Source organism: Bos javanicus, chromosome 27 (assembly GCF_032452875.1).
Source record: "Bos javanicus breed banteng chromosome 27, ARS-OSU_banteng_1.0, whole genome shotgun sequence".
In the NCBI taxonomy this organism is placed as follows: Eukaryota; Metazoa; Chordata; class Mammalia; order Artiodactyla; family Bovidae; genus Bos; species Bos javanicus.
This window is the reverse complement of record NC_083894.1, coordinates 31291554-31308996: the sequence shown is the minus strand read 5'-3', so window position 1 is coordinate 31308996 and position 17443 is coordinate 31291554. Positions and strand designations below refer to the sequence as shown.

At 43.0% G+C, this 17443-nt stretch overlaps 1 protein-coding gene across 1 annotated transcript in view; it reads right to left on the bottom strand.

The window, feature by feature from the left end:
• The window catches only part of UNC5D (unc-5 netrin receptor D), a 643560-nt gene that overhangs the window by 52400 nt on the left and 573717 nt on the right, over positions 1-17443 (bottom strand). The gene's annotated exons all lie outside the window — the stretch shown is intronic.

The following is a 17443-nucleotide window of genomic DNA, read 5'->3' as shown; positions in this document are numbered from 1 at the left end:
ATTCAGAATATAGTCTGTAAAGCAATTCAGGATTCTCAGATGAATAGTGTGACATGAGAGCTAGGATTGGTATTATTGCCTAAGCTTTCTCTCATCTCACCGAGGAAGGGCATTGAAGAATGTCATCTCTGATCAAAAGAGCAGGATGAAGTTAGTACTAAAAGATACTACCTTTTCTGTGGTCTTGTATTAACAAGCAGGTTTTCCACGAGCACATCTAACATGTTAATTTCTGAATTGCTTGTGTTGACACTGCTTGTTTCCCTCTCTGGTCAGTCACGGTCACCCTTTAGCTCATTATCTATAATTTGCTGCTGCAACAAAAGTCAAGGCAGATAAGCAAGGAGGAGCATCTCATATCTCCTGTACCTAAAGCAGACTTGAGTATGATCACAGGGTCTTCCTCCCTCTCCAAGAAGCTGCATTTCCCAAAGTCAGCCTTCCTCGTAAGCAACCAAATTTATCAGCTCTTCCTTTCCAGACAAAGCATAGGCAAAACAGAAAATATGCCTTTTATGCATTTACATCTCTAAGTAGGACAGGCCAAGTTGGGGTCGGGGGGAGGTGGTGGGTGGGTCTGGAAACTCAGGTATTAGTAATCAGTAATGTTCTGTGAACAGCCTAGAATGCTCTACTCGAGGTTTGACTCAAATGTGAATTTCCAGTGAGGGCTCTAGCCAGCACGAGGCGGCAGTCTGCGCATGGATGCCTGCCAGCGGCCATTAGAACGTTTTCCGGGTAATTGCTGCCTGCATCCTACAGACAGGGATAGCTGGCGTGCATATGAGTGACCGAGGACAAGCTCCTAAAAGAACTTTAATAGCTTTCAGACAAGCATTCCCCCTTGTTGAACATATTGTTCAAACATATGGGAATTGGGGGAATTATTTAATGCCAAATGAACTGAAAGCAGCTCATTAGATGAACTCTCACACTCGTGAATAGAAGGCGCCTTTCGGTAATAACTTAAAACAGCATTAGGAGTTGGAGAGGGTGCACGTAGAAACCTAGGTGGGACCTGGAATGGGACTTTGCATTAAGCAGACATTGGACATTTCCAGAAGCGCAAAGAAAATAAGACTTCTGTCTAATCCTCCTACTGTGAAAACAGTGTCCGTGTGTGTAGGTCTGTCTCTGGTGAAGGAACAAAACTTAATCTCTCCATTTTTTCTCCCCCTGTGATTAATAATGATTTGCCCTTTCTGCCACCTTCTATCTGGGGCAATCAGGGAGATTTACAAATATTAATTAAAGCGCTCCACACACCTGTGTGCACAGGTATTAACAACATAAGGTCACAGAGCAGTCAGCCAAAGAGATGGAGGCAAAGTCAGCCCAGATTTCTGATTTCTGGAGCTCCTGAGCCCTGTGGCCAGATGCACTGTGTTTCTCTGTTGGTGCTAGGAGATGGCTGGTCCTCTGTCCCAAAGAAGATGCAGGAAAAAATGTCATCCAAGTAGAGTCATGGATGTAGACCTAGGACATCTCGGGGCAACAGGACTGAGGGAAGAAGCTCATAACTGGGCAAAACCAAAGATTTGTAAGGCATGTGTAGATGGCATTTAAGTTTGCCTACATCATATTGAGTTCAGCAAAGTCCGTTTGGGTATGTTATGGGAAACCCCATGAACTTTTCAGCCAATCCAGTATTACATACACCAGGGAAGTATTCATGCTCTTGCTAGGGGTTAAAAAAAGGGCAACACATTCTTCTAAAATTGCTGTGAGCTACCAGTAACTGGGAACTAATAACAGCAGTGATTTTCTGGACCATAATATGAACAGCTTCTCTGTGCATCACTCATGTATGAAAAGTCTGGTTGTATGAGATGTTTGCTATTAATTTTTTCATTTTGTTACCAGCCCCTGCCTTTTCTCCATATATATGCTGTACATGTTTATGAATGCTGATATAAAAAGATCCATAATTTAAGAGCCAGGTCTGTGTAAGCAGGTGGCTTTATTGATCAACTGTATAGAAACATGGTTGTGAATTCAAATTTCTGCTCTGGCAGTGCAGCTGAGAGTTCTGGGGAAAATTTTGCCATCTGTTTAGCTTTGATGTCCCCACCCCCCAAATAAATATACATGGCAGGAGAGGGTGCTAGTAAAGGGTACGGGGCCTCTTGTCTGGGAGTCTGGCAAGACAGAAAGCCCCACATGGCTAACCCGGGTGAGTTAACAGCGAGAGAACCAAGAGTAGCAGAGGAGCCATAGAGAACACAGAAGTAGGGGAAAGGAACTTTATTGTGTCCTTTCTGTGTGCTTCATGGCACTGTCTCTGACACCATGTCCCTCCACCGACCTTTTCTGTGTCAAGAAAACCAGACAGAGTTTTGGTAGAAGGGAAAGCCCTGTGGAGCCTCACTTGCCTCCCATAACATGTAACATCTACTCGAGGACTTCCCTGGGAGTTCAGTGGTTAAGACTGCGCTTCCAATGCAAAGGTTGTGGGTTTGATCCCTGGTCAGAGAACTTAAGATCCTGCATGATGTGCAGTGTGGTCAAATAAAAAGGGAATATACTCTAAGATTGTTCTGGAGTGAAAAGAAGTAAAACCTAAAAAGCACCTAGTATGTGCTCCATGCGTGAGGGTTCTGCTTCTCAATCCTCAACTCCCATCTCTCCTGCCTTTTTATGAGTCTTATTTCTACAGCAACTGTGCTTTTGGGTGGCTACTTTATTCAATGTGTGCACGCTCAGTTGTGTCCGACTCTTTGCAACCCCATGGACTGTAGACCACCAGGCTCCTATGTCCATTGGACTTTCCTGGCAAGAATACTGATGTGGGTTGCTGTTTCCTACTCCAAAATTTATTCAATAGATTGCCCTTATCACAACACACATGCTTTAAGGGGATTTCCATTGCCTTAGGATGAGTACTATGGGAATTGAAGGCACCTTGGCAGTGCTTTCGTGTTTCCATCACGGTCACTTCTCAACTCAGCAGTCAGAGGAATCCCACTGAAAATGCCAACATCTCGCCCTCTTCCCCCAACTTATGGAAGTGTTGCTATTTCTCCTGCTCTGGAATCTTCCTTCAGATGTCCCCACAACTAGCTCTCTCATGCCCCACAGACCTTTGCTCCCTTTCCTTCAATAACAAGGCATTTCCCCAGTCATGCCTGAACAATGTCACTGCAACATTCTTACCCTGAATGCTAGCTGATCTTTGTTTTTCTTTTATTTTACACTCATTGCCTTCCAATGCACTGCACTATTAATTTATTTTTATTTTATTGTGGTACCCCTGCCCAGTTCCCAATATAGGCCACAAGCGCTCAAAATACTTATGAAGAAAGCATAGGAACCAGTGGTTTCCAGTGACCAAGCATGGGACATTTTGAGCATCACAGTGAATAATGGTAGTAAAGGATGATAACCCATTGAATAAAATAAGGAATCAGGAAAGATACAGATATAAATGAATGAATGAATGGGAAGGGAAAAATTCTTCCATACGGAAGCAAACAACCACATTGTGTTAGTCGCTCAGTCATAGCCCGCCAGGCTCCTCTGTCTGTGGAATTCTCCAGGCAAGAATACAGGAGTGGAAAGCCATTCCCTTCTCCAGGGGATACTTCCCAACACAGGGATTGAACCCAGACCTGCACTGCAGGCAGGTTCTTTACCACCTGAGCCACCAGGGAAGTCCATACAATAAGAAGCCAACTAATAAGTGGAGAAAGTCATCATTTGACAACTAACCATATTAATAACTGACTCAGTTAAGGATTAGGAATAGGATGCTCTATACTCTGGTGAAAGTCGGAAGAATAATAGACGATTTGCATGGCTTCAAAGTATCTTTCCACATGGTACTTATTAATTACAAAGGAGCGACATGACTTTATACTTGAGAACCTTGGTAGACACCATCTAGCCCAAATTCTCAGTTAATCTTGCCAGTAAAGGGATTAATTTTCAGAACATACTTCTTGATATGAAAAAGCAAAAGGAACTCAAGCATCACTTCTGTAACATTCCTGCCAATAATACTTATACTGACACTAAGCATAAGAATTTATTAAACAAATATCAGCCCAACTTGAGGGATATTCACAAACTAGCTGATCTGCACTCTTTTTTTTTTTTTTTTAGACATGTTAAGAAGAAAATGAGATAATAAAAAGAAAAATCAGCCAATAGAGACAGGTCCAAAAATGCCAGATAATAGAATTAGCAGACAAGATCTTTGTAAGAGCTATAATTATGTTTAAGTATTTAAAGGAAATACATGGACACAATAAATACTGAAATGGAAGACTTTAAAAGAACAGTGAAATAGAACAAATAGGTGAAAAATACATTTTTTTTTTTTTTCAGATATACACATGCTCCCCATCCTGAACCCTCCTCCCTCCCAACCTCCCCATACCATCCCCCTGGGCCTTCCCAGCGCACCAGCCCCAAGCATCCAGCATCGTGCACTGAACCTGGACTGGCATCTCGTTTCATACATGATATTTCACATGTTTCAATGCCATTCTCCCAAATCTTCCCACCCTCTCCCACAGAGTCCATAAGACTGTTCTATACATCAGTGTCTCTTTTGCTGTCTCGTATACAGGGTTATTGTTACCATCTTTCTAAATTCCATATATATGCGTTAGTATACTGTATTGATGTTTTTCCTTCTGGCTTACTTCACTCTGTATAATAGGCTCCAGTTTCATCCACCTCATTAGAACTGATTCAAATGTATTCTTTTTAATGGCTGAGTAATACTCCATTGTGTATATGTACCACAGCTTTCTTATCCATTCATCTGCTGATGGACATCTAGGTTGCTTCCATGTCCTGGCTATTATAAACAGTGCTGCGATGAACATTGGGGTACACGTGTCTCTTTCCCTTCTGGTTTCCTCAGTGTGTATGCCCAGCAGTGGGATTGCTGGATCATAAGGCAGTTCTATTTCCAGTTTTTTAAGGAATCTCCACACTGTTCTCCATAGTGGCTGTACTAGTTTGCATTCCCACCAACAGTGTAAGAGGGTTCCCTTTTCTCCACACCCTCTCCAGCATTTATTATTGTAGACTTTTGGATCGCAGCCATTCTGACTGGTGTGAAATGGTACCTCATAGTGGTTTTGATTTGCATTTCTCTGATAATGAGTGATGTTGAGCATCTTTTCATGTGTTTGTTAGCCATCTGTATGTCTTCTTTGGAGAAATGTCTATTTAGTTCTTTGGCCCATTTTTTGATTGGGTCATTTATTTTTCTGGAGTTGAGCTGTAGGAGTTGCTTGTATATTTTTGAGATTAGTTGTTTGTCAGTTGCTTCATTTGCTATTATTTTCTCCCATTCTGAAGGCTGTCTTTTCACCTTGCTAATAGTTTCCTTTGATGTGCAGAAGCTTTTAAGTTTAATTAGGTCCCATTTGTTTATTTTTGCTTTTATTTCCAATATTCTGGGAGGTGGGTCATAGAGGATCCTGCTGTGATGTATGTCAGAGAGTGTTTTGCCTATGTTCTCCTCTAGGAGTTTTATAGTTTCTGGTCTTATGTTGAGATCTTTAATCCATTTTGAGTTTATTTTTGTGTATGGTGTTAGAAAGTGTTCTAGTTTCATTCTTTTACAAGTGGTTGACCAGATTTCCCAGCACCACTTGTTAAAGAGATTGTCTTTAATCCACTGTATATTCTTGCCTCCTTTGTCAAAGATAAGGTGTCCATATGTGCGTGGATTTATCTCTGGGCTTTCTATTTTGTTCCATTGATCTATATTTCTGTCTTTGTGCCAGTACCATACTGTCTTGATAACTGTGGCTTTGTAGTAGAGCCTGAAATCAGGTAGGTTGATTCCTCCAGTTCCATTTTTCTTTCTCAAGATCACTTTGGCTATTCGAGGTTTTTTGTATTTCCATACAAATTGTGAAATTATTTGTTCTAGCTCTGATCTGCACTCTTGAAAATGGTCAACATAATGAACTAGCAACAGACTTAGAAACTGCACTAGATTAAAAGAGACCAAAAAAGTGCATGATAACAGAATGTAGTGAATGGACCTGAATTTTCATTGCCATAAAGGACATTATTTGGATAACAGGTGATATATGAATAAAGTCTGTGAGGTAAATAATAGTATTGTATCTATGTTAATTTCCTGATTTTGATAATTTGCTTTGGTCATGTAACAATTTGGGTTTAGGATACACACAATGAAGTATCTGGAGGCAAAGGAATATCTTATTCACAATGGTTAAAAACTGTGTGTGTGTACGTGTATTTTATTGGGTTGGCCAAAAGTTTGCCTCTAACATGGAAAAATTGGAACAAACTTTTTGGCTAACCCAGTATTTACACACATGGAGAGAGAAACAGCAGAACACAGAACACATACTAAAATGTTAACGTTTGTGAATCCGGGCGTGGGAAGGTTGGGAACTCTATACAGAGGACCCTTGACCACACGGGAGTGTATGGGCACCAACACGCTCTGCTAAGTCAAAAACCCATGCATAACTTATGGCTGTCCTTCAACTTCCGTGATTCTCCGTAGCTGTGGCTCCACACCTGTGGATCCAACCACACACAGCTTGTAATTACTGACTACTGAAAAGTGAACCCATCGAGTTCAAAGCCATGTTGTTCAGGAGTCACCTATACTATCCTTGCAGCTTTTCCTTAAATGTGAAATTCTGACAAAACAAAAAGATACTAATGAAGAGGGGCTCAGGTTCAGAATTCCTACAATGAAATCACTAGGGTCGCTGACAACTGCACAGAATGTGATGGTTCTGAACTTGGTGGTGGCAAGGTTGTGGTCCAGACCTTGCCACGTGGGGACTCACATTCTGCAGTATCATCTGCTCACCAAGGTCAACAGAAGGTCACGGTGAAGGTCAGTTGCAAGGCGGCATGCCCATGGCAGGTCTGGAGCTGCATCCGGGCACATTTGGCTTTTGTTCTCAACATCTCTTGACCCGATTCTAGGCTTGCAGCGTGTCACTCTTTTCAAACAAAACACTCAGCTCCATTTTTAAAGACATGGTTTTGACTGTTGTTGTCATCTGCTATGCTGTGCTTGGTAATCATCACTCTCTCCTTTCCTCCTTATGGTCTACATTACAGATGAATGTAGGTTTTTGATCACCTTTACCCGAGCATCACTCAGGAATGCAGGTAGGAAGGTAATGATAGTTTTACTATGCCAGACCCTGGGTCGATCCATAATTAAATCATATTTTAATGAACAGACATAAAAAGCTGATAGATGAAAGCTATACTTAGCTGGCTCCAGCCTCCTACACTTTTCTACCTGAGATGATACAGAGTTTTAACTGTTATTATTCTTTTTCTCTTTTCCCTGAAATCCTCACACTGATCAACAGTGCTAACATCGCCATGGATAAAAATCACGGTTTGAGGTTTATGATTTCTCTTGTCTTACTCGAGTCTGATGCGTGCATCACTACATAGCTCTGACCAAATCTTTGAGATCAGTAGGAAACACCATCTCAGGATCTCCCAGAGATACAGGCCCTTTAGAAAGCCAGCATGGCACATCAGTCAACTCCAATAGTGTGACTAGGTCTCCTGGGGGGACTCAACTCCAGTGGGTTTTCCTGATGGCTCAGACGGTAAGAATCTGCTTGCAATGTGGCAGACCGAGGTTCAATTCCAGGGTGGGGAAGATCCCCCGGAGAAGGGCATGGCAACCCACTCCAGTATTCTTGCCTGGAGAATTCCATGGACAGAGGAGCCTGGTGGGCTACAGTCCATAGGGTCGCTGAGTCAAACATGACTGAGCAACTAACCAACAACTGCTCTGTAAATAGGATTTATTTTTTAAAGATTTATTTATTTATGGCTGTTCTGGGTCTCGGGGCTTCTGCCTGCAATACAGAAGACTTGGGTTCGAGCCCTGGTTTGGGAACATCCTCCAGAGAAGGAAATGGCAACCCACTCCAGTACTCTTGCCTGGAGAATTCCATGGACAGAGGAGCCTGGTGGGCCACAGTCCATAGGGTCGCTGAGTTGACATTAATGAGCAGCTAACCAATAACTGCTCTGTAAATAGGATTTATTTTTTAAATATTTATTTATTTATGGCTGTGCTGGGTCTTGGGGCTTCCCTGGTGGCTCAGTGGTAAAGAATCTGCCCGCAAAGCAGGAGACTTGGGTTCAAGGCCTGGTTCGGGAACATCCTCCGGAGAAGGAAATGGCAACTCACTCCAGTACTCTTGCCTGGAGAATTCCATGGACAGAGGAGCCTGGCGGGCTAAAGTCCATGGGGTCGCAGAGAGTGGAATACGACTGAAGTGACTGAGCACGTACGTGCTGGGTCTTCAGTATTGCACGTGGCTTTCTCTGTTTGGAGCGAGTGGGAGCTACTCTCTGTTGTGGCGCACAGGCTTTTCATTGCGGTGGCTTCTCTTGTTGCAGAGCACGGGGTCTAGTCTGGAGCCTCAGTAGTTGAGGCTCTCGGGCTCTAGAGAGTGAATTCAGTAGTTGTAGTGCATGGGCTTAGCTGCTTCATGGCTCGTGGAATCTTCCCAGACCAGGGATCAAACCCATGTCCCCTGCATTGGCAGCTGGATTCTTAACCACTGGACCACCAGGGAAGTCCTGTAAATATGATTTAACAAAACCGACTTCTAGAAAGGGAGGATAGGTGAGTAAGGGCAGAATAGAGGAAAATATAAGTTGAACAAAATCTCTCTATCACAGTAGACTCCGCTTTCAGTCTTTAAGTAGCTGTAAAACTGTAATGTGGTTCAAATTCCTTGGCTAGCTTGTTTAAAATTATATTCCTGGACACTACCCATGATTCTGATTCAGTATTTCTGAGATAGGGACCAGGAACTTGTATTTTTCATTTGGACTGTCTGCATGCACATTAGCTAGGTACTACTGTTTGAGAAAAGTGTGGTTCTTGAAAACTTGAGTGATTCCTGAGAAAGCATCTGAAGCCATGCCTTACACAGTGGGGGCGGAGTGGTCTGTTAGATACAGATCAAGTAGGCTTCTGAAATGGAACTTAGATGCTGGTCAAGTTGAAATGCTCACTATGAAGGCTTTGGAGAAGGAAATGGCAACCCAATCCTGTATTCTTGCCTGGAGAATCCCATGGACAGAGGAGCCTGGCAGGCTACAGTCCATGGGGTCACAAGAGTCGGACACGACTTAGTGACTAAACCACCACCAACCACCACTACGGTTGAAAAATGCAAATGCACAGGGTCAGTTCCTACATCGCCTTTCTCTAAGTAGTACATGTGTTAGTACAGAAGGCTGCCCGGTTGGGGTGTTGATGAGCAGTCACTGGAACTAATGTTACAGCTCTTCACACCATTCTACGCCATTAGGTGGGGCAGGAGAGGAGCCGTTAGAACAGTGGATTACAACAAGCAACGGGTACCGTTTACAGACGATGGAAGCATATGGCTTTACTATTAAAAGGCTTAAAGATCGGGGTCACCCACTTGATATTATCTGAAATAGCATCATGGGTGGGGAGTTGGCCCATGGGATTTGGGGTTGGGGGAGCAGTTATACACAGGCTGGAATGAGGATTTGACTTTGCTGAAATGTGAGCAACACCCCACTGAGAGATTCAACTGTCTGCATATGTTCAGCGGCTTTAGTTTATGTACACATTCATTGGGTGTTTACCAATTAATATACTAAAGGAATCACAAATCATGTGTAAACCACCAGTTCCTAGACACAATTTAAACCTCATCTTTCATGCAGTGTCGGCGTCTAGCTTTGTTTACTAGGAGAAGCGGAATAATGATGGCTTAGGGAGAGTGCTTTAAAGTGAACCAGAGAGGGGAGAAGAGTGGATCTAGGTGCTATGCTGCTATGACAGGTTTTATTATCTGCTAAGTTGTTTACTCATTGCTGTTCTGGATGGGGAAAACAGCCTTCTCTGGAGGAACCTGAATCCGGTGTCAGAGAAGCACTTCATTTGGGTGGGGGGCAGGGACAGGACACAGGAGTAATCAGGTCAACACCATCAAGGAGACAGGAGGGTGTGGCACGGGGTGGAGGGACAGGGCCGAAGTCACACCCCCTTGTGACAAAGCTGGGATCAGAATCTCCTGTTAGTGGTGGGGGTACCAGCAGTAGAAGAGACAGATGTTCTCTGGGATGTGGTCTCCAAAACCTGAACCTCGAAGGTGTAATGTTGGCATGTGAATTGCCAAGATGGTATTCACAGACACTGGAGAAAGGAAAACAGAACTTTGGAGAGTGTAGTGTGGCCACAACAGATGCTTGTGTTGGTTTCCTATTATTGCTGTTCCATAGGCTTTCTGGATCTTACCTTCCCTGGTGGCTCAGATGGTAAAGAATTTGCTTGCAATGCAGGAGACCGGGGTTCTATCCCTGGGTCAGAAAGATTCCCTGGAGAAGAGAATAGGTACCTACTCCAGCATCCTCGCCTGGAGAATTCCATGGATAGAGGAGCCTGGCGGGCTGCTACAGTCCCTGAGGTCACAGAGCAGGACATGACTGAGCCACTAAACTTTCATAGACTTACTGGATCAAAACAACACAAATTTATGTTACAGTTATGTAGACAAAAGTCCTAGGGAGCTAAAATGAAGGTGTCAGCAGGGCAGTATTCCTGCTCGAGGTTCTGGAGAAGAATCTGTTTCCTGGCCTCTCCCAGCTTCTAAAGGTCACCGGCATTCTTTGGGTGGAAACCCCTTCTTCCATCGGTGAGACCTGTGACATCCTCACATCTCATTATCTGATAGACACTCCTGTCTCCTCTTAGAAGGATCCTTCTGTGGGCTGACTGCATAATCCAGATGATCTCTCTTTCTCGATGTCCTTAACCTTTCATCCCATCTGCCAGGTCCCTTTTGCCATGTAAGGTGCCAGGGATGAGGGTGTGGATGTCTTTGGGGTGCCATTCTTCTGTCTACCACTGGCTTTTCATGGCTTGTCCACTTCAAATTTAGGACCTCAAGACCCCTCTGCTGCCGCCTCCTGTCCACTGCCGTCTCCCAGACACCACACAATCTTTGAGGGGGTCGGCTGACCTTTGGTTATCTTCATGCTTCAGCTGCAGAAGTTCACGCGCAGAGTGAAGCTCCCTATCTGCCTCTAACTTTATGGGGTCCTGGGAAGTTGTTATGGTTTGCCTTAAAGACTGTAACCAAGGGAGGGAGGCGGTTGATCCTGCCGGTTTTCAAAGGACTTGCTTTACTAAGCACGAGGGCAGCCCCAGTGTGGGTTGGCATCTTCTCCTGGCATATTTATTAAGCTATAACCAAGTGAAATGGAAAGGATGATATATATTAAATATCTTAATAGGATAGGTTATTTCTACTTCCAGCATGAGCAATAAAAGAGACGGCACATACAAATAAAAATAATTACAGTATGTGCTGTTCCTTTACAATGCACAATCAAACTCACAAACCAGTGACTTTCCTCTTACTGAATTAAGGTGCCCCTTCCATTCAGACCTATTAACCACATTCACAGACCATTGTTATCTTGTCAATGGCATCTTTAATTAAAAGACTCCTCTGGACCATTCTAATCACTTCACATTGTGAGCTCCTGTGGGCTTCGAATGCACTTTGATTAAAATGATGGCAATTTTCATGCATGCAGTTTGTGTGTGGACCAAGGGGGTGTGAGGTGGAGGGGATGGGTAAGGAGCGCGGTACGGGGAAGTTCTCTTTTCCAAAAAGAGCAATCATAAGATGACAACGTGAGAACCCCCCTTTTCTTTCCCACTTTCTTTCACTATTTTTCTCTTCTCCACCTCATTTTGGGGGTTAATGGCATTATATTCTAACCTAAATGACTCTGTGAAGAAACCATTGTGATTTCACTGCAGAAAAGACTTCAGCTCAAGGTGCATTAACCCTTCTAAGCCATTAAGGTACCATTTGATAAATTGCCCCTTTTATGACACCACATGGCCCTGGTAGCCTGGAGGAATTGATGTGCTTCCCAAGTGGTAGCAATTTACTCCCCTCTCTGGAGCACAGGAGGCAATTCTGTTTGCTGTTTCGGAGCACCTCCCCTCCTCAATGGGTCCCATTGGCTGTTACAGAGTTCATTAACGCCACATCTCCTCAAAGGGATAGCTAGATGCCATCAGTGTGATTATTCCAATAGAAATGTTGAAAACTCAAAGCAGCAAACCAAATTCAAATCCGGGACTGACCAGTAAACAGTGTCGTTCATTTATATCCATCACTCTCCAGCAAGGAAAGGCTGGCAGAGTGGACAGGGACAAAGCCTACTCAAGTTGGCATAAGCACCTGCCCCAGCGTGACTGGACACTGATCTCATCTAAACGCCAGCCCACCCAGAACCCCTTGTTTGGACCCACAGAGTATACCTCTAAAGTATCAAGCAAGAGGCCAGAGTGTTATCAGAAACAGAAGCAGATGAAAGAATTGATGCAGGGTGTCTTTTATCACAAGGCTCTTTATTTCAATTTTTATTCAAAAATTTTTTATGTTTTGAGATTCTCTTCCATTAGCTTATACCAGAAGATTGAATATAGCTCCCTGTGCTATACAGTAAGCCCTTGTTGTTTATCCATCCTTTGCATCATAGTTTGCATCTACCATTCCCAAACTCCCAGTCCTTCCCCTCTCTACACCCCTCTGCCTTGGCAACCACAGGTCTGTTTTCTACGAGTCTGTTTGTTTTGCAGATAGGTGCATATGTGTCATATTTTTGATGCTACATGTAAGTGATACCATATGGTATTTGTCTTTCTGTCTGACTTCCCTTAGTATAATTGCTAGTTGCATCCATGTTGCTGCCAACGGCATTATTTTGTTGCCTTTTATGACTGACTAACATTCCTCACGTGTCCGTGTGGACCACGTTTTGTTTATCCATGCCTCTGTTGTTGGACATTTAGGATGCTGCCACGTCTTGGCCATTGAATGTAGTGCTGCCATGAACACAGGGGTGAATGTGTCATTTTGAATTACAGTTTCATCTGGGTATATGCCTAGGAGTGTGACTGTGGATCATACGGCAACTCTAGTCTTAAGACAAGGCTCTTGATTTTAGAGTGAACACTTCCTATGTTTGATGTCACTTGAACTGAACTTTCCTCTGAGTCTCGGAATGCACTAGCAGTTAAAAGGGAAGGACTCAATATCACTGAGACAGAGCTCAAGCAAATTCCATGTGCCTTTCCATCTTTTTAATTAAAAAAAAATGGATAGACAAAATGTAGCATGTAATTTGCACAGGACTTGTCATATTTAAAGTCACTCTACTGTCCTCATCCAAATCCTGGAATTCAGTTAATAATACACAAAATTTACAGATTGAGGTTTGGAGAAAGAAAATGACTCGCTCAAAGCTGCCCACGCTGGATGTGGCAAAGGGGCCTGGAACTCGGCTTCTGGGTCCTTTGTGGTTCTCACGCAGCTGTGTCATCTCATTTTTAATAATTCTTCAATTTTCATGTAATGTTAATGCCCACGTCTGTACTACTTTCCTGACATGTTATGTATGGCATTCGTTTACTTCAGGGTTGGAAGATTCTTACCTAGCTAGGAAGGAAAGAGAATGAAAGCAGAAGATTCCGCTGTGCGTGAGGCACTCAGACCCAGTCTGCATCCAGTATCATAATACTTTGCTGGGAATAGCATTGTTGTCCCATGCTCCAACCAAATGAGTGACATGCAGGCATGCACGCTAAGTCGCTTCAGTAATGTTCGACTCTGCGACCCCGTAGACTGCAGCCTGCATGGTCAGACTCCTCTGACCATGGCATTCTCCCGGCAAGAATACTGGAGTGGGTTGCCATTCCCTTCTCCACAGGATCTTCCCGAGCTGGGGATCGAACCCACCTCTCCTGTGTTTTCTGCATTGAAAGCAGATTCTTTACTGCTGAGCCACCAGGGAAGCCCAAACAAGTGACATAGGATTTCAATTCAGCAGTTATCTTTTTTTGTGTGAGTATACATATAATTTTTATTTATTTATTCTATAATCAATTTTCTTCCTACCTCTTTTCTTATAAGGGAAAGAGCTGTATTTGTTCCAGAAAAAAATCCAGAGTCGCTCCCAAAGCAACTGTTATCACAAACTCTCAGGTGACTTCAGCTGGCAAACCTCTCTCTTCTAATTAATCGTCAGTTCCCAAGCCAGAATTCTGTGAATTATCTTAAAGTCCTTCATCCCCTTCATTCCACATTAACCCCCACATACACATTCACACACGCTGGATCTTGCTGAGTTCCTCTTCCCCAAGTCTCTCTCTCTCTCAAAACTGCCCATTGGGAGCAATGTGGGGATTAGAGAAAGGATTTTAAACGTTCACAACTAGAGACGAGGACACTCAAAAGTAGAGTGACTATCATTTATTGTCCAAATTGAGAGATTCTGAGTGTGAAAAGGAGGACTATTAATATCTGCACTAGGCAAAATGAGACATCTTTTTACTGTACTCAGAAGGATACTGGAATAATAAATACTTGAATGTGGGAAGTGGCAGTGGAGATGAAGCAGGAGATAAAACACACCACGTGTAAGTAAGCCTCATCCATCCCTACCCACCAGGTATGTTTCAGTTTCCTAGTCAACAAACAATAGTGTACATGGTCAAATCTTTTATTTTGTCAGCCTCATTCCTTATCACTCTACTTTTCTTATTTTGTTCTGATTTGCTTAGTTCCAAAATAAGTGATGCTGAATATACCTCTGTGCCGTTGCACATTCTATTCCCTGGAATGCTTTTTACTCAGCTTTGAAGTCAGTTGTCACTTCCTCTCTGGCACCTACCCTGAGCCTTTCCACACGATTCATCCCTTCACTCCTGGTTAAATTTGTGTGTCTCTGTCACCACATGTAGCAAAATATCATTCATTTGAGTTACTGGGTTTCATCTGTTGTGGTATTAAGTGGTTCTGGTTGTCCTAGCAGTCATTCTAACAGTTGTGCTTAATGGAACTGTCCATGGTCGCTTGAAGATATTTAATTCTATACCTTTTCAGGAAATTGAATTTTTAAAATTGTTTTGGGGGCTGATTTTTGTTCATTTAAAAACTATAATCTTAGATCGGATTCAAAATTCCACACTCCCCCCCACCCCAGCACCCATGCACACACCTGTGTACACACTCATGGATATTTGCAGAAACACAAGGTCCTAGTGTTCAATGGCTTCCTTGGTGGCTCAGATGGTAAAGAAGCCGTCTGCAATGTGGGAGATCTGGGTTTGATCCCTGGATTGGGAAGATCCCCTGGAGACAGGCATTTCAACCCACTCCAGTATTTTGCCTGGAGAATCCCCATGGACAGAGGAGCCTGGTGGGCTACAGTCCATGGGGTCGCAGAGAGTCAGACACGACGGAGTGACTGACACTTTATCCCTGCAGTAATGTCCTAACCAGTCACCTGGTGTTAGGGTAGAGCCAAAGACAGGTGCTCTTACCTTGCACTCAAGAGGTAAGGTTTTGACTGGGACCACTACGCTAATTGCAGTAGTCTGATGATAGGGGTTTCTTAGCTTCTGTGAAATCAGATGCCCCAGGAAAAGCGTATGCAGTTTCATATTTTACTTGGACGAGTGGTTTTAAAATGGCCTCAAATGTCTGCTTTGACATAAAGAATAGTTTACTAGAAACAGATCCATTTCATTAGCACCATTTTTACAAGTTAAATGGCCATACATATCTGTGTTTTCTGTTTAGTCTTCTAGAAATGACGTCCTTCCAAACAGCCTAAGGACATTTCTGAGTGCTTGTATCCTCTATTAGGCTTGCAATGTGATCAAGTCGTTGTTTATAATTTTGTTTTTGTGTGTGTTGTTCTGGCAACTCTGGAGGAAAAGCTACATGAAGCCATTGTGCAGAAGCAACTACACTGCAGTGCTGAATTGTGAGTTATTACTAAAAAGGAATTGTCTGCTTTATTCCATCCAGACCTACTTTCTTCCCCGTCTTACATTTGGTCTTATTTCATGTTTTGCTATCAAAGCTATTGCACCATTATCAAGGCATTCCCTGCAAAGTTATTATTTCCTAATACCACCATTTCTCCCTTCCCAATCCTCACTCCAAGAGGTACCAGTGGGAAGACCATACCGTCTGAGAGAAAATATTCCACCTGGGGTGAGCCCTAACTCCAAATATGTATCCTTTTGTAAATCCTTCAGGAAGATTATTTACATTTCTAACTCTAGTCTAAGCATTTGGTCTGCATCCACATGATGGTGTAATTGGAAAAATGAAATGAATGTTTGCCTTTGATTTTATTTTATTGCTTCTCAGAAGAAAGCTCCATATAGTAAGGCTCTGGTCCATTTCTCTACTTACCAATCATGGGGTGGGGAAAAAAGTGAAAGTGAAAGTCACTCAGTTGTGTCCAACTCTTTGCCATCCCATAGACTATACAGTCCCTGGAATTCTCCAGGCCAGAATACTGGAGTGGGTAGCCTTTCCCTTCTCCAGGGGATCTTCCCAACCCAGGGATTGAACCCAGGTCTCCCACACTGCAGGTGGATTCTTTACCAGCTGAGCCACAGGGAAGCCCATGGGATGGGGAGGGGTGCAAAATGCGAGCTGGGACAGGGTAGTGAGATGACGGTGCTACATCATTTTCTGTATATATGTGGGGAAAGCTCTGAAATAACTGATTTTTAAAAATACCTTTATTTAAAAACCTTTATGTTTTAAAAAAGAGTTGACTGGAGCATAGTTGATTTACAATGTTGTATTAGTTTCAGGTGTACAGCAGAGTGAATCATCTACACACAAACTATATCCATTCTCTAGATTCTTCTCTCTACAGGTCATTACAAAGGACTGAGCAGAGTTCCCTGTTTGTTCCAGTAAGTCCTTATTAGCTGTCTAAGTATATACAGTACAGTGTATATGTCAATCCCCATCTCCCACTGTAGCCTCCCCTCCTTCCCCCAGTAACCATAAGGTTGTTTTCTACATCTTTGACTCTATTTCTGTTTTATGAATAAATTCATTTGTACCTTTTTGGTGATGCCACATGTAAGTGGGTTTATATATTTGTCTGACTTCACTAACTATGATCATCTCGGGGCCATCCCTGTTGCAGCAAATGGCATTATTTCGTTTTTCAATAGCTGAGTATACGTTCCATTTCATTGTATATATGCACCACGTATTCTTTATCAACTCCTCTGCTGGTGGGCATCTAGGCTGCTTCCATTTCTTGGCTATTGTAAGTAGTGCTGTAGTGAACATTAAGGTGCGTGTATCTTTTCGAATTATGGTTTTCTCTGGATATATGCCTAGGAGTGAGATTGCTGGGTCATAGGGTTGTTCTATTAAACACCCTTATTTCATAAAAGTTATCAAAACTTTCTTAGAGAAGATGAAAAATCCACCCCCCCCCCACACACAAAAAAGCTCCTGAAAAAATGTTAGAAAGAAAAGACCCCAATTCTTGTGAATTAAAGTTTGGGAAAACAGACAAGCTTGTCAAAAGTGATCATTGCTGGTTTCCTGTCCTCCAAAGC